The following is a 23911-nucleotide window of genomic DNA, read 5'->3' on the forward strand; positions in this document are numbered from 1 at the left end:
CCCCATCCTGAATGAATCTCTGAACTTTAGAAGGTCCATGTGCAAGCGAAGACTGTAAATAATTTATTGCTGTGATAGTCACTGAAGAGGAACAAATAGTGTTTCACTAAGAACCGTCAACCCCTGACCTTCCCTTTTGCTGGAATACCTGAAGTGAAAGCCTGATTGCATTAGTGAAATATTTATTTGATGGCATTTTAATATTCTGTCTTGATGACTTCTTAGCAACATTTAGTTTCGGGGGTCTTATGCGCTTCCTCCTAGGAAATGAAACATGTCAAAACTCATTACCAAACTCAAAATTTAAATACTTGAGCCCCATTAGGTATATGTGCAGAATCCCAGTAGCACATAAACACAGTTCACAAGTACTCATTTGCTTGCTCAACTCTAATGAATGAGTTTGATGAACCATGTTTGGGTCATGAAACATATGCTACTAATCTAATTTAACCTATTACTTGCTGCCACCTTGTAGATCACAGATAAATATTCTCGGAGCCACTGGGGGTGCATCTAGTTTGCACCCTAGCCTCGTATCAATGTACGGATTGCTGAGCTTAGTATTCATTTCATTGCCATTCACAATTAATTACAGTGTGGATCTCAATAAAGTAAATGTTGCTATTAGAGTCAATGTTTAAAACAAACATATGAGCTGGGATTTTGCAGTGTAAGTTGCTGATCTTCAAAGTCAATTTATTAAACAATATCATTTAATTCTCTATATATTATATATGTATATTAACTCTTCTAATGTGCAGAGATGGAACATACAAATTGTCAGATCATAAATGTTAAGTACGACATGCATATTTTATGTGTGCAAATGAAAGTAGAAAAACTCAGCTTATGCCACCAGCAGGTCACCATGACTGGGACCTATAAGAACATTTTGAATAGGGTCTTGTTTAGGTCTGATGCCTGTTAGAATAGGAGTGCAAACTCTCACATTGGTTCCATTATTCATGCCCTTTAACTTTTTGGCGAGCAAAAGTGTATGTTTTCTTTATTTATTCCCTTGCAAAAATGATGTGCTGCAGACGTTTGAAATGGACCACTTCTCAATCCTTTGTAATTTGTAATTTTTGAATGAACTAAGATAAGAACATGTTTTGCATTCAGCTTTCAATTCATTACCAGTCATTTTACGGAATAGCATTTCATTTTAAAATGAATTGCATCTTTAGATAGAAGCCACTGTGCAGCTCCTTCTTGGATCACTTATTTTGATGATGTCGCTGGAATTATAAATCTATTACATCAGATGTTATTCTCACTTTGGCAAACCCTCGATTGAAATCAAGTTAATGAACAGACAAGTCAAAGACTGTATGCCACAAACTGCTGGTTGAAGATACCAAATGAAGGGTTCTTCGCTCAACTCAATGCTCTACGCTCAAATCTGAGTGATATACCACATTGACTGCTGTGGCGGCTCACGCACGTGGCAAGCGAGCTGGCCCCAGATGTTGAGGGCGAGTCCGCAGCCAGCGACGAATGGGAGGGCTCCGAGTGCAGGACAGACCTCGGCCTGGAAGCCGACGTCACTTTTGCCTTGCAAAGCGCAAAGGTTGCAGGGAGCAGGTACTTAAGTGTGCACCGGTTCAAACAGTAAACAGTTCAACCGGACCCTGGGTGACTCAATGTGTGGCTTTCCCTTGCTGCAAGAAAAAAAAACTGTAAAAGTACCGTCCTCTTTAAAATTTGGAGAAATTTAAGGAATACACAAGGACATTTAAGAATTTTTTAAGAATTAGTTTAGTGTTCCAGCAGGGAAGCAGGCCCCTCCAGCCCATGAGCCGGTGCGACCCAAATATACTTGCACGTTTTTGGAGGGTGACAGAAAACTGGAACACCCAGAGGAAACCCACATACAGACAGCGTTGGATTTGAAGCCAAGTCGCTGGTGCAGTAATTGCTTTGTGCCAAATGCTATGGGTGGTGAATCACCGCTAGTCGACTGCAGGGAGGCGACCTGTATACCTGCAGGAAGAGCACTGGATGACAAGGCAACACCTGGCCGGCTGTCAATCAGCCGACCTGAATGGACCAAGCTCCAACCAGTCAGCTGCCAATCACCCTCTGGGATAAGCTAGATCTGGCCCCTCGAGGCCAGTCTCAGAGCTTGCAGGAGCATTCTCACAGCGAGCTCTGTGGAAGTTTATGTTGAATAAAGCCTGTTGAACAGATTTAACCCTAACCCTAACCCTAATGTTTTGTGCGTTTGCTTCTGTTCAATAGAGCACCACACTATGTTAACTGAGCAGCCCAGCAGAAATACGATCATGTAAATACAGAAAAAATGAGGATAATGGAATAAGAAAAACATTTTTTTTTGGCAGAGGACTCAACTTTGTCAGCCATTAGAACTGCTCTTACATGTTTTCTTTTACTTGTGTTCAGTAGAACAAACAGAAAGTATGAGCAATACAGTGGTCCAGCTAATGGAGCTGGGAGATTTTTCCTGCGATACTGGTGATGCTGTACTTGAAAAAGGTAATACTTGTTTTGGAGGCACTTCATCAGATTGATTCCAGAAATGAAGGGGTTAACATGAGGAGAGAGTGAATCGCCTGGAAATATAACCACAGGATTTGAACAAGATGAGAGGGGATCTTATAGAAACGTACAAAATTATGATGAGAGAAAGGCAGGGAAGTTGTTTGAGACTAGAGTTAGGGCGCATAGACTCAAGATTCGGGGGAGTAGATTTAGGAAGGAGATGAGAAGAAAATGCTTTGCCGGAGAGTAGTGAATCAATGGAATTACCTGCTCATTAAAACATCAGAGGCTTCCTTATTGAATATATTGAAGACACAGAGAGGATTTTGCATAGTAGGGGAATTAAGAGCAACGGGGAAAAGTTAGGTGGTTGAAGTTGTGTCCTCTGCCAGAACAGCTATGTATAATCTTCTTAAATGGTGGAGCAGGCTCGACAGGCCAGAGGGCCTGCTGCTGCTCCCATTTCCAGGGACCAGGGTTCAATCCTGATCTCTGGTGCTGTCTGTGTTCAGTTTAAACCTTCTTCTTGTGATGGCCTGGGTTTCTATCACATGCTCTGGTGCTCTCCTACATCTCAAAGCTGTGTGGGTTATTAAGTGTATTGTCCACTTTAAATTGCTGCTAGTGTGTAGGGAAGTTGCAGAATTTGTGGTAGGTTGACTGGAATGTGGGGAGAATAAAGTGGAATTTAATTGCCGTGCGTGTAAATGAGGGGGTCAGCACAGATGTAATAGCCTAACGGGCCTGCTCATGTGACATGACTCTATCGATGATTGCCGGAGTGACAATGGGAAATCTGGGATCTAGCTGAACACTGTAATTGTGACACAGAATTTCAAAGCTGTTTTTCTTTTAATTTTTAATTTATTAAATGTAGACATACAGCATGGCAACAGGCCCTTTCAGCTCATGAGTCCTTGCCGCCCAATTACAGCCAATGGGCCTACAACCCCCGGTACATTTTGAAGGGTGGGAAGAAACTGGAGCCCCCGGGGAAAACCCACACAGACACAGGGAGAATGTACAAACTCCTTAAAGAGAGTGCTGGATTTGAACCCCGGTTCCGATCGCTGCAGCGGTAACAGTGTGGCACTAACCGCTGTTAGAATGGAGGAAAGCACAGCATCAATTGGCTACAAAAACCCATGAAGTTATGACTGACTGATTGAGTGTTTCAATGCCGTGAACTAAGTACTGCTGTTAACTTTTATCAAGTACCTGCGGCAAAAACAGGTCAGCGTTCCTCCAAGTATATCTTCTTGGAGTATATCCATGAAGTTCTTCCTCTTATCACTGATGTTTTAATTCACTCCAGATGCAGCAAACAATAAAACAGAAATAAATGCTGGGAACACTCAGCAAATCCAACAATATCTGCAAAGGAAAAGCCCCTGTGATTGGTTTTTAGTCCAACAGAGACAGGTAATCATTCTGGCTGGTGGCATCACTGCCTGGTATGGAGGCGCCAAATCTCAGGACAAGAAAAAACTCCAGAGGGTTGTTAACATGGCCTGTGACATCACAGGCACCAGACTTCACTCTGATGTCATCTCTATGACATCTACACGAGGCAATGTCCTCAAAGACCCCCACCACCCAGGCCATGCCCTCTTCACACCGCTACCGTCGGGAAGGAGGTACTGGAGCCTAAGGACGAGCACTCAGCGGCACAAGGTGTAAGGTAAAACATCATGAGATGGGAATGTGTAGGGAGTTACCCTGTACAGGGCAGTAACAAGAAGGGGAGGTGTCCTTGTACTCCTGTTAGGTAAAACATCATGAGATGGGAATGTACAGGGCTGTAACAAGATGTGAATGCATCCTTGTACTTACAAGATAAGAGAGACATTGATGGATTGAGAGGCAGGAAGCTAGCAGGGAAAGGATAGCAACAGTTTTAGTCATTGGACAAGTAATGATATGATGATGTTCTAAGCATGTATCCAAGGGTATAAAAAATCACCATTTTGCTGATAACGGCAGAATGCATTCTCCGACTAACATTGTTAGTCGCAAGTGTTACAATCCGGTAATAAAGAACAAAGAACCCTGATTTCGACTCAGCCTGGTGTTTGTCTCACTCATTCATGAACAAAGCAGACCTAACAAAGGTCAGCTTCTTCCCCGCTGCCATCAGATTCCTGAATGATCAATGAACCAGGTTATTGTCATGAGTCACAATGTTCAGTGTTTTGCAGCAACATCTCAGAGAAAACATTCAATAGGAACGAGAGACACGGCCTTACTTTTCATCCTCTACTCTGTTTATTTTTTAGATATATATCAATGTTGTAGACGCTTCATAATATGAATGTTTGCACTACAATGCTCCCACAAAACACCAAATTTAGTGACCTGTTCACGATAATAATTTCTGATTCTGATCTCTACATTTTAGCTGTTCCTTGACTACACCTCTGGAAACCCAGGAATTTCCCTTTGGAACCTTGAGCAAAATATTGCTGGAGGAACTGAAAAGGTCAGACAACATCCATGGGTAGAAATGGTAGCCAACGTTCCAGGTTTGATTTACGTTTCAGTAACTGAGAGTTCCTTCTGTTAGGGGCTGCTGCCGTTCCCTTACTTTGCTGCACTTTCGAAAGAAGATCCCCAACTCTCAACAATCTGTCTTCAGTTCAAGATCTCCACTTTCTTCACAGTTTGTAGATGCTGCCACATCTACGCATTTCTGTCGCATGCTATGCTATTATTTAAAATTGACTAATCTTCTGCCTACGGCTGGCTGCTTTCTAAAAAAAAATTGACGAGCCAAGAGGAATCTCCATGACCAAAACACATACATTACTCATTGCTGAGTGATTTTATGTGCCCGACATTGGGTTATTCTTCTGTAACAAGAATTTATGCTAATAGTTTTCTGCATATGCTTAACTCACATATCTATATTAAAGTTAATAGACTGTTACATTACTTCTTAACCCTGGTTCCATACGCAATTAGTTTTCCTGATTTTTCAAAAACATTAACAACTTGGAAATGTAAAGCACCATTTTATGCAATGTTCATGAACTTTTTTTTACTGGCTACAAGAGCTGCAAAAATTATTTGAATATTTAATTAATAGTAAATTGTTGTGAGAGTTCAAGCAAATCTATATCAAATGTCGTGTTTTTTTCTCTCTGACATTTAATTCAGTACATGTCAAACATTGTCATAAATTTATGTTGATTGCATTACCCACTTTTGTAGCCTGTTTCATCTATCATGCAAATACTTCTTGGACTTACTTGGAAATCTTGCATTAGAGTAGATCAAGAGTGCAATGATCTAATTTCCCCTGGAGAACTTCCCTTCATAACATCAAAATTATTGTCACCAACTGGACACTGCCTGTTTCTCTCTTCCCACTAGAACCACAAACAGAAATGTCTCAGTAGACATGTCATTACACAGTAAGCTCTTGTCCCATAAATATTGATCTTGTTACTTTGACTGTATTTTCTCCACGTCAGTCTCATCTCACTGAAATCTGCACCTTCCACTACATTAAAAGTTTCCAGTGTCCTAGAACCAACATACACTTGCTACTGTGGCCATCCAATCCCTCCACACTCAGTCCCCAGCAGGATAGCCAGGTATTTTGAGCAGGTATTTAGTCAGTTTCTCTCCATCATTACCATCCATTGCTTGGCTGAATTTGTTTTCACATAATATCTACACCTTTAACCAGACTGGCAGTGTTTGTTCTTGAAATGGTTGAAATCCTATTTTTGCAGAAATTATGAAACCATAGCTATGTTTGACAAACATACGAGGGTTCTTTAAGTTACAATAACAGATTGGATGAGAGGAAGTAGCGAATGTATAACAGCATATTTGGATTTCCAGGTGGCATTTAAGAATGTGTCACAGAAAAGTTCGCAGGATAAAACTGGATAGGTTCATGGGTCATATACTGGAATAAATTTGGGTACAGCTGATTAAAGAGTCAAATTGAACAGGTCATTTTCATGTTGGGCATCAGGAACTAATGGAGTGCCTCAACTATATACAATCTGTAATGAAGAGCTGGAAGAAGAGAACAAGTGTACCATTGCCAAATCAACTGACATGTCAATTATAAAGAGTTAGCAATTTGTAAGATAGATATAAAGAGTCTGAAAAGGGATAAAGACAGATTAAATGAACGAGCTTGAAGTCGCCAGATGGAATTACAATGTGAGAAAATGTGAGGCTATCCAGCTTGGAATGAAAAAGGAAATGATTGTTAAAAATAAAATGACTCTGCAAAGGGATTGATGTGCCATCAATAATTCACAAATGGCTGAGTAGTGAAACAATCAGGCTTTTAATAGCTAAAGACCAGGACACTGTCAAACAACCATCCACCTCCTTAACTGATCAGAGCAAAAAGAAAGGGGCAGCCCTGGAAGGGGCTATGGGTTGGATCAGTCTCAGGAGGCGTGTCTGGCCGATAGCAGCCAATCATGGTGTAACAGTGGATCTCAGTTCCTCAGAGTCTGCACTGCTCTGACTCCCAGACTTTGATCCTTTTCTGCTCCAACCTCCTTGTAATAAAGTCCAACACATTGTCTCCACTGCTTATTCCTTCTTGTGTATATTTGCCCTCATGACCATGTACACTAGAACTTTTTAGTATGTCAAAATTTACCACTTCCTCAATTTTTCTAAAGTGAATAATCTCCACATTTTTCACCATCACACTTCATATATCCCATTCTTGTTAATCTTAATTTTTCTACATCTCTTTACAAACAATTTGTATCATCCATCTGCAATTCACTTTCTGACATAAACATACTTCCAGAAAACATTCAGATGTTACACTCTGCAATGGAAGAAAAAGTTTGGAGATTTATTTTTTAAAACTGATGGTTAGGATTGGGAATTGCCTGTCAGAAGGTAACATGATGACTTTCATAAACAGATAAACATTTTAAAACATTTGCGCAATCCTATTACAGCAAGAGCAACCCGGGTTCAAATCTGCCACAGTCTGTACATTCTCCCTGCAACTTGCTTGGATTTCTTCCCGTCCTCCCAAACCTATGGGTTTGGTAGGTTAATTGGATGTATTTGGGAAACATTGTCTGCATGGCTTAAAAATTAAAAACCGATGTAAATGCAAAGGATCATGTGACTTCCTGCAAAACTGCTACTAACAAAAAAAAATCTTGTTTCTTAGCTATGTAGGGCATTTCATTCTTCCATTGAAGATGTTCATCCCCTCATCAATCTGGACTTGAGACCTATTGCCTCCACTAAAAGAACATTCCAAAAATTGCGTGAAGAAATGCATCCTTGACCATATCTTTCAAAGATATGTAAGAATTTATTTGAACTGAAGAAAATCTAACTCTAAAAAAATTCTTCCTCAACACTCTTCAAGGAATTTCCAAAATATATGGACACCCTGCTGGAAAAAAAATTAAAATATATACAGAAAATGAGTGTATAATGAATATTCTGATTATTCAATTAATCAATTGTAGTTAATCAAGCTTAAAGCAGCTTTTAATTGCCCCAAACCAAAATATTAATTCTGCTGTGAAATTTTCATGTTGACTCATTTATAATTAATAATGTATGGCAGCTCACCACTAGGCAGGCGAAATGACCCCACTTATAAGCCACGCGGCGGGACAGCTGGCCAAAATTGCGCCGTTGGGATTTTCCCTTCCTTCCAGCATGGGGCTCAGAAGCCCACGCTGGGGGATTCAGGTGACGCCCGGGTGACGTCAGCGCCCTCTAGCGCGGTTCTCAGCCAGGAGTATAAGTGCAATAAACAAGTCTGCTCACTGAGCTCAACCCGTCTGGTTGTGTCAGGACCAGTGTAGCCGCCATTACAATTGGTGACCCCTGACTAGTTCAAACGTCTTTGAACCTATCATGAGCGAGCCTGGCATCAGCGCTATAGCCGTGAAACTGCCTGAATTCTGGGTTCAGGAGCCGGAGACCTGGTTCGGCCACACAGAGGCTCAGTTTCAACTCTGCCAGATTTCATCCGACATGACCAAATTCTACCATGTGGTCACTGCCCTGTACCAGGCCAACACCAGATGCGTGCTGCACCTTGTTCAGCACCCACCCGCTGAAGACAAAAATGAGACCATCGATCGAGTGCTTACCGGATCCCTCAGACTATCCAGGCACCAGCGTGCCAATCGGATGCCGCACCTCGACTCCCTGGGGGACAGGTCCCCGATGGAGCTAATGGATGAGATGCTCGCGCTCATGGGTGATCACACCAACTTCCCATTCTTTGAGTGCATTTTCCTCGACCATATGGCTGGGGACATCCGGCCACTGCTGGTCCAGGAGAGCTTCACCGACCAGAGGAAGGTCATCCAGAAGGCCCAAGAGCTATGGCTTGCACGATTCTCGGAAGGCACGGGCACGACCACGTCAAGCCTGCCCCTAGCGCTGCGGTAGAGCATCCAGCCCCTACAGGGACCCCCAAGTTCATAACCAAGGTCACAGCATCCGCTCTCGGCCTCTGCTTCTACCACCAGTGCTGGGGAGCCAAGGCTCAGAAGTGTCGTCAGCCCTACTCGTTCCAGAGAAATGACCAGGCCAGCCGCTGTTAATGGCTGTGATGGCTAGCCAACGACACAGCCTCCTCTACCTGTGGGACTCAGTCAGCAGCCAGCGGTTCCACATTGACACTGGAGCCCAGATCAGCATCATCCCGGCCATGGCCATCGAGTCCAGGAACCAACCCCGTGGACCTCCCCTCCGTGCAGCCAATGCAACAGAAATCCGGACATATGGAGACAAGACAGTCCACTTCCAGATCGGCCAACGAAATCTCATGTGGAGGTTCACCGTCTCGTCCCTCCCAACCACCATCCTGGGTGCAGATTTCTTCCTCGCACACGGGCTTCCGGTGGACATTTGAGGTAGGCACCTGGTGGACGCCCATACCTTCCAGGCCATTCACCTCGACGCCTCACACTCAGAGCAACCACAGATGGCCATGATCAGCACACCCAGAGACAAGTTCCAGCGAATCCTGGATGAATTCCCGACACTCCTCAAGCCACAGTTCTCCACTGCCTTGCCGCACCATGGGGTGTTCCACCACATCCCCACCCAGGGCCCACTGGTTCACCCCAAGACACGCCGGCTCCTTCCTGACAAGCTCCACGTGGTGAAGGAGGAGTTTTCACACCTGTTGGAACTGGGGATCATTTGGCGGTCCGACAGCCCGTGAGCCTTGCCGCTTCACCTGGTCCTGAAAGCCTCCCGGTTGCTGGCGTACCTGCGGAGACTATCGACGGCTCAATGAGGCAACAGTTCCTGACCGTTCCCCATCCCTCACATCCAAGACTTAACAGCCATTCTGCATAGTGCGAGGGTTTTCTCCAAGGTTGACCTGGTGCGCGGATATCACCAGATCCTGCTGCACCCTGAAGACATACCCAAGATCGCCATCATCACCCCTTTTGGCTTGTTTGAATTCCTGCGCATGTAGTTCGGGCTCAAGAACACCACTCAGACCTTCCAGCACTTCATGGACTTTGTGGGCAGGGACTTGGATTTCGTCTTTATTTATTTGGATGACATCTTCGTTGCCAGCAAGGACCAGGCGCAACACAAGGCGCACCTACATGCCCTTTTCTCCCAGCTGGCTGACTTCAGATTTACCATCAACCCGGCCAAGAGGCAGTCCTGGGCCATAGCATCACAGCCAAAGGAGCCACGCCTGCCACTGTGAAGGTTGCCGCTATCAGGGAGTTCCCACACCCGGACATCCTCAAGGGACTGCAGGAGTTTGCGGGTATGGTCAACTTTTACAACCGCTTCATCCTGGGAGCTACACGCATCACGCAGCCGCTATTCGCCCTCATCGCAGGCAAGCACAAAATGCTCGCATGGAACCCGGAAGCCTGCAATGCATTCGAGGCCACCAAGGATGTCCTTGCAAAGGCCACCATGCCCGCCCACCCGCACACCGACCTGCATATGGCACTCTCTGTCAATTCCTCTGTCACAGCCATTGGTACCATCCTGGAGCAGCAGATAAATGGACATTGGAAGCCACTGCCATTCTTCAGCTGCCTTTTCTGGCCACCGGAATGAAAGTATAGTGCCTTCGACCATGAGTTACTTGGCATGTACCTGGCGGTGCAGCATTTCCACTATTTTTTAGAGGGGAGGAGTTTTACCATCTTTACCGACCACAAACCCCTCACCCAGGCACTCGCGATGCAAAGGATTCCCGGTCAGCCCGCCAGCAGCGTCACCTCTCCTTCGTGTCGGAATTTACCATCGACATTTAGCACAAGGCGGGGAAGGACAATGTGGTTGTCAATGCACTGTCGTGACCTTCCATCTACCCGCTGACGCCTAGCCTCGACTTTGACCAGTTCACCTGAGACCAGAAGTCTGATGAGGAGACAAGGACCTTCAAGACCGCCATCATGGGCCTGCGGTTCGGAGACCTCCCGACTCCAAGCGGCGAATACACCATCCTGCGCGATATCTCCATGAGCACCCTGTGGCCAGTGGTTCCACAGCAGTGGCGCAGGCAGGTCTTCCGTCACATCCACGACCTTTCACATCCGTCCATCAGGTCCAACTTCCAGATGGTGTCAGAATGGTTCGTATGGCATGGGCTACGGAAGCAGATCGCGAGCTGGGCCAGACCATGCACCCATTGCCAGACATCCAAGGTGCACAGGCACACCAGGGTGCCCGTACAGGAGTTTGAGAATGTCCAGGAATGGTTCAGACACATTCACGTGGACATCGTCAGGCCTTTACCCATTGCCCGGGACAACTGTTACCTGTTTACGATGGTGGACCACACCACTCACTGGCCCGAGGTGATCCCGATGCCAGACGACTCCACCGACTCCTGCTCCCGAACACTGTTGCATGGTTGGGTCGCCTGGTTCAGCGACCCGGGTCACCTCACCAGCGATTGGGGCACCCAGTTCACATCTGCACTCTAGGCACAGCTCGCCATCAGGTTGGGAATCCAGCTACACTGCACCACGGCCTACCACCCACAGGCCAATGGAACGGTTGAACGTCTGCACCGCCACCTTAAGTCGGCACTCATGGCCCACCTCACTGGTCCCAACTGGGCGGATGAACTGCCTTGGGTGCTCCTGGGCATCCGCTCCACTCCCAAGGAAGATCTGCAGGTGTCATCAGCTGAGCTGGTCTACGGTGCGCCGCTGGTACTACCTGGTGAGTTAGTCAGCGCACCTCAATCCCCAGCGGTCACCACACGAACTACTTCCTCACCTCAAGGCATGTTTGGACTCATTCGAACCCTCACCGCCACCCAGGCATGGCACCCGCCCATCTCACGTTCCCAACGAACTGCTTTCCGCGGAGTACGTTTTTGTTCAGCGGGACCAGACTGCGGCACCTCTGCAGCGACCGTATGAGGGGCCGAAAAGGGTTGTAGTGTTCCAGCTCTATGTTCACACTGGACATTGGCGGCAGGCGGGAGCTGTTTATCGTGGACAAGTTGAAGCCACCGAGCCCGTGGTCGTAGCCTAGCCCAAGAACCGAGGCCACCCGGTGAAGAAGGACATTGGTGCCGGTTCTGGGGGGACGGCTGTGTGGCGGTTCACCACTAGGCAGGCAAACCAACCCTGCTTGTAAGCCACGCCGTGGGGCAGCCGGCCAAAATGGCACTATCGGGGGTTTTCCCTTCCTTCCAGCACGGGGCTCGGAAGCCCACGCTGGGGGACCATGTGATGCCCGGCTGACGTCAGCACCCTCCAGCATGGTTCTCAGCCAGGTCCGGGCTGGGAGTATAAGTGCAGCCCAGCAGCATGCAATAAACTAGTCTGCTCGCTGAGCTCAATCCGTCTGGTTGTGTGTGTTATTGCAGGAGCAGAGTAGCTGCCGCTACAAATGATATATATCTTATAATTAATTGCTTGTATACTTTTACGCTTGGACATGCATAGTAACCATGCAACAGCAAGCTACATTTCTGTTAATAAATATACATGTATTTGGACCAAGCATTTCTCAAGTAAACAAATTTCTCTTGCACATGTAATTATCATTAGAAAGGCTGGACTTTCCAAGGAAAATCAGATTTCAGATTTATTGTCAGAGCACACACATGACATCACATATAACCCTGAGATTCTTTATCCTGCGGGTGAGGCAAAATTACCATTTATTGGTAGTGCAAAAAAAATTACACAAATAATGAAAAGTAAACAAACTGACTGTGCCATAGAGAGAGATTTTTAAAAAATCAATAAAGTACAAAAGTAAGAGAACTTAAATGAGTCTCTGATTGAGGAATGTTGTTGAGGAGTCTGACGGTGGAGGGGGAGCAGCTCATCCTGAACCTGGTGGTGTGAGTCTTGTGGCATCTTTCCAGATGGTAGCAGTGAGAACAGACTGGGTGATGAGGATCCTTAAAGATGAGAGTCCAAGAGCATCATAAAATACCAAAAAGGAAGTAAACAATTGATATAAATTAATTATCAAATGGACAATACCTGCCTTTCCAGGTCATCTATTTTTTTCCTTCCCTTGAATGAAGACTTTGGAATATGTTTTCCAAACGATAAGACTGTCCTCTTTATCTTAAAGAAACCGTCACGGAGTGCACTCTTGGTGAAAAGCGATCGACCAAATACAAATTAGTCAGAAGTAGGTTTTTTATTTTGAAATCTACTTACTCTGTGTTCCCCTTTTGTTAGAAGTTACACGTAGGCAGCTTTCCCCCTTCTGTTAGGAATATAGTTGTTGGTCAGTTCTGCAACTTACCAGAACTTTGAGTTTCCTTCAATTGACCTCTTGGTCTCCTATTTCAATTATATATTTTTGGAAAATCGCTCATGTCACATGGTATGTGACATCATTTCTGTCTGTGACGTTCATAAGATCTTTTGACACATGTGTGCATTTCTGTCCACTTACTGACAGAATCAAAGTAATTAACTTTGTTGACTGGTTCCCTTCTGGTTCCAGCCTGTCTGCCCACTTGGTCACAAAATGGCAGTGCTTTTACACAGATAACACTGATTGTTTTCAGTATCACAAAAAACCATCATAAATCCTTTCATCTTCTGGTTCTAACTTCAATCAGCAGTCTTTTTTTTGTCTCAAACTGGCTTCTTTCTTCTATCTCAAAGAACCATGTGTTTTTAAAATGCTAATGTGTTGTCTTAGTGCTGAAGAATGTCTGTAGCATGTAAACGAGCCCTGTCCTCCCAAACTAACTTATTAACCCATATCTGGATGAAATATAGTTTTAATATTAAACTAAAGATTAATCATAGCACATTCGTCACACATCTCATCGTAGTTCCCGGGGAAGGAGCTGCTCAGGTCCCGCGCGTGGCTTGCTGCTTTCGCCACATTTTCTCGTAAAAGCAAAAATCCTTTCCTAAAAACGAACAGAGTGAATTTGCGCAAAGGGAGTATTCGTAAAGCGGGATATACTTGTGCTCCCATTTGTGACCCATATTTATTTGACCATATTTGCGGAAATAACTTTTATTTCACTGTTTAATCCAAGAACAGCCTGTGATTTAACAGACATCAACTTGCTTCAGATTAACATTTGAAGGTAAACCTGCCAGTTATGAAAGGAACCTCACAGTTACAAAAAAAGGGTTTAAAATGCTTCAGTTTTAAGCCTTTCAGTAGTTTTTTTTTTATTCCTTCTGTAATGTCAAGCTTTATGCATTGAAATGAGGGACTCAGAAAGCTGAATTCCCAACTGGGAAAACCCAGGAGAATGACAATTTGTCCCAGTGAGCAATTAACTGCTGGAGATATGAAGGAGAACTGTTGACATAGTGTTTTGGAAGAAAAGGCACAGAGACAAGTTTGTACCAATACACTGGCCCGGCGCCTCACAAGATGCTTTTATGTCATTTGGTCAGAATATTTTGCCCCTTCACAAACAGAATTTTTCATGCAGTTGTTTCTTTTGTGCTGTTCTAAAGTTCTAAAAGTCAGAAAATCTCATTGCAAATCAAAGCCTTTGACTTCCTTCGTGGAAGAGGTTTTAATATCCAAAAAATATATATTGACCATGAGTAACTCCAGGGTCTCAAAATATGTGAGTGCAGCTTAATCAATGTGACAAATAAGCAGAAACTGTGAATGAACTCCTTTGTAAATGGTCAAAAACATACCTAGTCAAAGAATTTATAAAGAATACATGATATTAGTTATCAATTATTTTCTCATCATGGTTTGATCCCCTCATGAATAAATGCAAGTTTAATTCTATAATTTAATTTATGAACACAATATCTTTCACTAACAGTTCAAACCTTGTAGACTGCCATCATAATATACATTTTTTTAAAAAGAGAACTTCATTGATTTGTCAGTTTACAATAAATGTCATGTTCAAATCATGTGTAATATAATTATTTTCTAAGAAAACAAAAATTATTTTTTTTTACAAAGATTTTGCCTGACATTAAGGGAGACACACTGTTACAGAGCCAGCGCCCTTGGCTTGGATCCCACGCTGTCTGTAAGGAGTTGTACGTTCACCTCGTGTCTGTGTGGGATTCCTCTGGATGCTCCGGCTTCCTCCCACCTTCCAAAAATGTATCGATTTTGTAGGTTAATCGGATCTAACTGGGCAGCATGGCCTTTAAATTTTAACTGTTATGTCATCCTTTCATATAGGCAGCAAACCATGTACATTTGTTTTATTACTTTATGCAAATAAAAAGGCAAAGCCTGATTCATGGATTCCTCATTAACACTGAACCAACACTGAACCTAAAGAAACTTTAAGGAATAGTTCCATAAATCTATATGAGAACAATGCTGATTATGCGTTGAGAAATCACAATTTTTTTTGGGTGCGTAACAGATACATGTCAGCCTCCAATTTCACTCCACTAACATTTGCCTCAAGGGCAAACCTAATGGTAGTTTGAGACGTTTGTAGAGAGCTTACTTTTGAGAAAACTGTGCGTCCAATGAAAATCTAAATTGCAAATCAATTCATCCTTCAACGTGCTTGCGTCATAATGACCATTTTAGAGAAAGAAATAAGGTTTCTCGCTCAAATGTAAAATGACTTGTACGCCGGTCATTGGAAAAAAAAATCTTAAAAAACAAAATAAATCAAAGGAATTTTGTGAATAAAGATTTTGGAGCAATCTCCTTGCATTCTGATGGAAAAGAAAACACAATGCAAGTAATTTTTGTTGAAAACCTAACAGCCAAGTACTAAATCTTGATAGCAATAGAAACTAAATGTTCTTGAACCATTAATATGTTTAGACCACTGCTTTCTTACTACTTTTATAATGTGGAAATAGAACTTGATTAATCACAGAGTGCACCCTTGGTGAAAAGCGATCAACGAAATACAAAACAGCCATAACATTCAGGTTTTCTTTTACACCCAACATTTATTGTAGTATTACCATATATAGCTTCATTGATATCCAAGATGAGTAGATCAGGAAGAATCTATGCTTCCTACTGTAACATCAACGCTAAAGGGTTTACATTATCATTTCATAAGAAAGAGCGTAAGGTGACATCTGGCCACCACCAGCTTCAGTCTTCAATGGGATACATTCATCAAAAAACGCACTCTCCCTTGAGCCTGCAACCATATGCTGTTTGAAAATGTCACCAGTTTAAAAGGTACTCATTTGCCATTTTCAAAACTCCATTTGATATTCATGTGTTCCAAGTATTTCAGTGTAGATTTCTGTAACTCAGTAAGATCCAACACCACACAGGAAATCCGACAGCTGTTGCTTATGCTCTCAAAAAGAATTCTGAGCTCAAATGATTAAAAAGAAACAACAACATTATTGGCTGGCTGCTAGCATTTGCCTGAGCCAATACGTTGATTACCAGTGCCATTACCCAAAGCATATGGACTTACATTTGTTACAGTTACAGAATAGGGCCGTCATCTGAAAGGTTCCATCACAATTATTAACTTGCAATTTAGCAATGCCTGACAACTTAAAAAGGGTGTGGAAAATTACGTTTAACTCAATGTCAGGAACTTTGATCCAAAGAAAGATGCACTTGGTTTCCAAGTCATTTACCAACATTAAGACTAAGTTGGTTATGCCGTGCAGTCAGTTTAAACACACAAATCTGCAAACTCTTTGTCAGTGAGGTGAGTGAAGTAAAAGGGGAGAAGAAAGTCAGATGTCGTGAGTTCGGTAAAATCATGAATTCACTCAAAGCACTGAATTTACTATTATCTGACTTTTTACTTAGTCCGAGAATTGTAAAGCACTATTTAAGCGTTCCATTCCTCATACATTCAGTAGAACTGCTGCCTTCTACCTCTTCGGGTTCCCCTCACATTCTTCTGAAATAGTTCAGATGTGCATTTCACAATGTGGTGTACTATTTATCAAAGCCAAATTTACTTTTACCCTCTTGTAAACCAGCACAGTTTGCAAGCTCCATTTGCTACCTGGCTAATTTGGTGTCAGTGACACGAGATAACAAAGATTTTGGGTGCATTTTTTGGCTGCTGATCACCTTAAAAATTCCTATCAAGTATCATTATTTTTAGATATTACCTATTTTTGTAATTTCCTGTCATATTTTAAGTCTACTTCAAGCATTCAAAACCAAGTGCAACATATAACCACTTACAGCACAGAACAGGCCAGTTCGACCCTCCTAGTCCATGCCGTAACAAATCCCCACCCTCCTAGTCCCACTGACCAGCACCCGGTCCATACCCCTCCAGTCCTCTCCTCTCCATGTAACGATCCAGTCATTCCTTAAATGTAACCAATGATCCCGCGTCGACCACGTCTGCCGGAAGCTCATTCCACATCCCCACCACCCTTAGCGTAAAGAACATGTCATTGCAAATTCATTTTCTGAATTCACACTTGGACTGATCTTGGTGCAGTCAGTGTTGAACACGGTGGAAAGCTTCACCAGGACATTGCAACCATGGAAAAGTGGAATCAGGGCAACTGGAATCCATCAATGCTGGCCGACTATTGTTGGACATTGACAATGAGAGGCATCAGATGCTGAGTACAAACAAAATTCACCAGTAAAGCAGCAATGTGTCGGCATTATTTTGCTAAATTCAATAAAAGTTAAATTAATGTTTCTTCAAATTCCTAAGTGATACAGAAAATCTGAAATTATCTTGAGTTCAGCTTGAAGTTGTCTATCAAAATCCCTATTTTTTTTTCAGGAAGCAAACCTGAAAAACTTTGTTATCCTGTGTGATTAAATATTCTTACCATATCACAGATACAGATGAGGGAAATTGGTCAGTTTGATAATCACATTGAAATAAACTGAAATAAGAAAGAATTAAAAGAGAAACAAGGACTTTGCACGATAAGTCCATTTGAAACTAAAGCAAATTGAGTATTTGTGTAAGATAATGTAAAATGCACATGTGGAATAAAGGAACTCCAGAGTGACTTCTTCATTGGTAGCCCCCAGTCAGTGTGGACTGGCAACATAACTTCTTCCTCGATTACCATCAACACAAGGATATCTCAAGACTGCATGCTTATTCCCTGTCTACTCACAATTGCATAGCTATGTGAGTAGGGAAGGGTTTGGCAGATGGAGTACAATATTGCCAAATGTGAGGTTATCCACTTTGAAAGGAAAAATGGAAGATCAGAATATTATTTAAATGGCAAGCGATTGCAGCATGCTGCCATACAGGACTTGAGAGTGCTTGTGCATGAATTGCAAAAAGTTGGCTTGCAGGTGCAGCAGGCTATCAAGATGGCAAACAGAATGTTGGCCTTCATTTCCAGAGGGATTGAATTTAAGAGCAGGGTGGTTATGCTTCAATTGTATGAGGTACTGCCAAGACCACATCTGGAGTGTTGCATACAGTCTGGTCTCCTTACTTGAGGAAGGATGTTCTGGCTTTGGAGGAAGTGCAGAGGAGGCACACCAAGTTGATTCCAGGGATGAGGAGAGATAGAGTCGTCTGGGATTGCACTCACTTGAATTTAGAGCAATCTTATGAAAGCGTATAAAATATGAAAGGCATTGATAAGATAGAGGTAGGTAAGTTGTTCCCCTTAGTGAGGGGACTAGAATTAAGGGACAGTCTAAAATCCAGGGTCGTAAATATAATGCAGAGTAGAGGAGGAACTTCTTCTTACAGAGGGTGGTGAATCTATGGAATGGAGGTAGGTAAGTTTTTTATATTGGTAGGTAAGACGACAACCAGGGGACATTGTCTCAAAATTTAATGTTCTATATTTATGACAGAGTTGAGGAGGAACTGGTTTTCCCAAAGGATGGTGAATCTATGAAATTCGCTGCCTATTGAGGCAATGGAGGCCACCTCAGTAAATATATTTAAGACAAGATTGGATAGATTTGCGAGTTTGGATAAATGAAAGTAAGTGGATTGACTTCAAACCTAGTTTATGCAAAGTAACAGAACATGGCCACTGGAGTGCGCCAGCATAAAGGATCTCCTGGCGTTTCATCTTGTGATGTGTGATTCTTAGACAGCACATGGATGACGAAAAAGATTCTTTACTTTAAAGTTGTTATAAACAGCCTATGAGGCATATAATGAGGCTGCAAGCCTCCATTACAGATCTTACATACTGCAATCTCTGTCTCTGCCCCCTGCTGATAGCCAAGTCTAATAAAACAGGAACTATAATCAAGGCCTTGCTAGTGGCCATGCAAGCATGATCACACCCGGAACCCTAGTAACCCGGGTATACAAGATATAAACACAGTGTCTGATCTACATCCCCTTTCCTTAACTCATGCTACCATGACAAAATTACCTTGTTAAGCTTCAGTGCTTACAAAGTGTCACAGAATGACCAATATTTAGCAGGCACTTTCATTAAGTGAAATGACGACCATATTAAGTGAGAAACATAAGAAAACACTCTGCTACATGTAAACAATATGAATATCAATTCCTATGGCCAGACAAATACATATGCTGTAAAACATGATTCAGTTTCTGTATTTGGGATTTGGTTTACTATCACAACTTGAGTGGGTTCCATCCAGATTTCAGTTGTGTTTCAGGGTGACTCAGCTGGAAGCACGTCAACCTGAATCCACTCAATGTCCATCCTTTCCGGTCCTGCACTTGTGGGAGTGTTGTAGTCTTTTGACCCAGGTCCAGTATCCTGATAGTCAGTGTCACTTAGACTGGGCTGGGCTGGTGCGGGATCAGCAACAGGTAGAATGTGTCGGCAATTCCTCCTGTATATCTTTCCTGATAACTGGAAAATGGCATAAATTTTCCAAGATAGTTGACCATCCCCAGGAATGTTTGCAGAGCTGGGACATCTCCTGGTACTGACATCTCACTGATTGCTTTTGTTTTAGAGAGGTTGGCTTTGAGGCCTTCACTTGTGAAAAGGTGACCAACATAGCTGACCTGGTTCAACCGGAACCTGCACTTGAAGGGATTAAGCCTTAAGTTCACTTCTCTAGCACAGTTGAGCACCTTTCTCAAGTTGGCTCTGTACTCTTCAACATTTTTTCCTCCAATGTTGTCGACTATGATTGCACAGGGATATCCAGCAAAAAACTGTTCCATGGAGCGCTGGAACATTTCACAAGCAGAGTTGAGTCCGAATGGCATCTGTAGTGACCAAATCAAATGCTGAAGGTAGTTAGCAATGACGGTTTGTGGTCAAGTGAAATCTGCCAAAAGGGGTTCCTCGTATCTAAGACTGAAGACACAGTTGCATTCAATATTTGTGTGGCCACTTCTTCCACAGTAAGCATAGGGTGGCCTTTTCAGACCAGCGTTCAGGTCACTTGGATTGATGCATTTTCTGATTTCTTGTTTTCCCTTTTTGTTGATGGCAACCATAGAAGATACCCAATCAGTTGGCTCAGAAACCGAAATGATGACACTCAATTCCTGCTTCCTCTTTAGCTCAGCTTTGACTCTGTCCTTCATAGCCACAGCAATGCGACGTGCAGGACGAACAACTGGTCTCATTTCTGGGTCAAGTCTCATGGATTAGGTTACAGGTAGCTTTTGAAACTCGCAAAGAGAAAAGGTCGCTGTATTCAGCTTAAATTTGATGTGACAGATCATCTTCAGTGTGGCTTAGCTGATGAATGATTTGCTGAATATGAATGAATGCACTTAGCCCAAACAGTAGCAGAACATCCTCATGAACAACGAAAAATGGCATTGTGTGTAGGCGTCCCTCTAGGTAGCACTGCAACTTAACCATACCAACTGTTTGGATTTTGCTACCCCCATATGCAATAAGGCTTGTGGATTTAATACATGCTCTTATTTGTTCTTCACTCTTTACTCGCTCAAATGGCTTTTTTGACAAGACATTACACTTGGCACCTGCGTCGACTTTCATTTTTTAACTAAAATGTCATTAACTTTCACAGAGGCAAAAGCTTCATCATTTTCTTTTACCTGTGCATCAGTTGAATCAACAGCCATTTGCAGAATGATACCATCGATATAACATGCCTCATCTGTATCGCTATCAGCTTGGTCCGGTTCTTTCTGGTGAACAGTTCTCCTAGGTCCCCGCCTATTGTAGCTCTGTTGTTTGGACTTGTAGCATTTTAAAAAATGATTCCATTTGTTACAGACATGGCGCTGTTGACCAAACGCTGGACATCTGGTTTTTTTTTGGTGCATGTTCATCTCCACAGTTATTGCAGTTAGCAATAAACGGTGTTACAATTTTTCTGGCTGTATCTTAATTTTTGTCTCATTCTTTTGTTTTCTTATGAACTTAGCCTGGACCTCATCAACATTTGTGGCCGGGTGCTGTGGAGAAGCCAGTGTTTTGTTCTCTTCGATCACCTCATGAGTGTGACAGATGGCGTTAGCCTTAGCTAATGTCAAATCACTATCACACAGTAGCACCTTTCTCATATAGTCATTATTAATACCACAAACTAGTCCATCGCTAATAAGCTCCTCACAGAGAACTCCAAAGCTGCAGCATTTTGCTTTGATTCTTAAATCACTGATATATGAGTCAAATGTCTCACCAGCTTTCTGATGTCATGTGTTGAACTTGTGTCTTTCCATAGTAACGTTGGTTTGCGTGTTGCACACCTTTCTAAATTTTCTCTTGGGACATTCAGAATCCTCTTTGGATTCTGCGGGAATGAGGATTGGTCCTTTCTCGCCGAGATCTCTCACTTCTTTCGCATACACGAAAGACCATTCACATTCAATGGCCTCCAGTCCTCCTAGATTGTGGAGAAGGTATGATCGAGTATGGACTAGCTTGTCAACAAAAATATCATGTTCTTGATCAAAGATCTACTAGTTTTCGGTGATGATACCATCAAAGACAAATATGTTAGGCCTCCGGAATCCATCCGCCATATTCACTATTTAGCTGTGATGTCCTCACTCAGAAAAAAATAACAATTCCCGGACAAAAAAACATTAACCTTGAGAAGTCAGAGACATCTCACTTCTGACAATGTTATGAGTTTAGATAAATGAAAGCAACTTCAAATTTAATTTATTAACTATACACATCAAGGATGCAAAGTAACAGAACATGGCCACTGGAGTACGCCAGCATAAAGAATTCCCAGAGCTCAAGTAACACGGATATACTGGAGCACAGTGACTGATCTGCACAGAGTAAGGGAAACAGCACGTAGGTGGAGATGAGCTTATCAACAGATCAGCCACGATCACATTGAATGGTGCAGTAGGATCGATAGGCTTTACACCTGCTCCTATTTCTTATGTAAATTCGGTTCAATGGAATCTATAAATTCACAAGTACCATGACTGTCATTGACCAATGAATGGATAATGATGATCCAAAATATAAGATGGAGATGGAGAATCTGGTTGTGCAATGCAAGAAAAATAATCTTGCTCTTAATGATGGTAAGAACAAGGAGGTTACTGTAGAATATAGGGATGACAGTGAAGAGGGTAAGTACACACATCAGAGGACCTCGGCTGGAGCCAACACATAGAGGCAACCATGAAGGCGGCACACCAGTGCCTGTACTTTTCAAGAAATTTGATATTTGACATGTCATTGAATACTCTATTCAACTTCTACAGGTGTACTGTGGAAAGTACGCTGATTGCATCGTGGCCTGAATGGGAACTCAAGTGCTTGGGAATGCAGAGATCTACAGAAGGAGGCAAACCTAGCCAAGTCCATCACAGACACTGACCTCCTATCCAGCAAAGGCACTGTCTCAAGAAGGCAGCCAGCAACATAAGGCATACCATTCCGGCTTCTCAATCATGAACTAATTTAAGGACTCTTACTTTTGCACTTTATTGATTTTTTTTCTCTCTGTATTTCACCGTCAGTTTGCTTACATGTACACATTGAGTACAACTTTTTTTGCATTGCTACTAAGTGGTAATTCTGCCTCGCCCACAGGAAGAAAGAATCTCGGGCTTGTATGTGATGCCATGTATGTATTCTGACAATAAATCTGAACTTGAACTTGACTTAATTTCAACCAGGTCACAATCTTTTCTCATTGCCATCTCCTGGCAGAAGGTACAGAAGTCTGAATTCTGGCATCTGTTTATTCATAAACAGATTTTTTTCCCCAATGGCTATCAGGCTCTTGATCCTTCTCAGACTACCATAACACTGATCATAAATGATGCTGAAACCACTGAAAACAAAATCTGTCTGTACTAGTGAAACATTGCTATTTTTGCACTAACTGCAACTGAGAATATTTATTGTCTCTGTTTCTGTTTCATGGAATATTGTGGCAATTTTAGTTCAAACTATTGTTGATGTTACCTTGTGCTACTGCAGCAAGTAAGAATTTGTGTGTATTTGTACATTGTACTTAGGTATATGACAATAAACTCTCTTATTCATAGATTAGTGAAAAGCAAAGTTAGAAAACTACATATCTATTTTTCCATAGAGCACATATGTCTAAAGTTAAATTGTCTCATTTTTATTCAGACATAAATCTTTAATGTGACAAATAGGAGATGCCTCTTTGGACTTGCCCTAGCTTAGCAGAATTTTGGAAAGAAGTTTTTGAAACACTAGCGGTAATTCTTGTTAAAATTGGAACCTTGCCCTTTAATTGCTCTTTTTGGATCACCTCAATGTATCAACATGATGATGTATTACTGACTTCAATTCAAAGCCGAATGTTATCTTTTTGTTCGTTGATAGCCTGATTAAATGGAAAAGATAATACTCCACCTACACATGCACAACGGCTAAGGGATATTATGTCTCGTTTAACTTGAGAGAAAAATTAGATATGCTATCAAGGATTCAACCCTTAATTTCCAAAAGACATGGGGAGCAATTGTGGACTATTATCATAAACTCAAGAATTAGTGTTTTTCTGGAATTTTGGCACTGTGTTTTCCCAAGAAGGTGTTACTTAATTCATACGTGTCAATTTTCAAACTTGCTTAGCGGAAGAGGTTTTTATTTTTTATTTTGTCTTTTTGGTTGCTTCTAAATTTTACTTCATTGCCATG

At 42.5% G+C, this 23911-nt stretch overlaps 1 long non-coding RNA gene across 1 annotated transcript in view; it reads right to left on the minus strand.

Annotated features, from left to right (window-relative positions):
- Positions 1–5683: 5683 nt before the first annotated feature.
- LOC138749201 (uncharacterized) overlaps positions 5684–23911 on the minus strand; it is a 38282-nt gene continuing 20054 nt past the window's right edge. Inside the window, exon 3 of the long non-coding RNA XR_011348475.1 lies at positions 5684–5873. This is a non-coding gene — a long non-coding RNA (uncharacterized lncRNA). The remainder of the gene's footprint in view (positions 5874–23911) is intronic.

This window comes from Narcine bancroftii, chromosome 14 (assembly GCF_036971445.1).
Source record: "Narcine bancroftii isolate sNarBan1 chromosome 14, sNarBan1.hap1, whole genome shotgun sequence".
NCBI lineage: Eukaryota > Metazoa > Chordata > Chondrichthyes > Torpediniformes > Narcinidae > Narcine > Narcine bancroftii.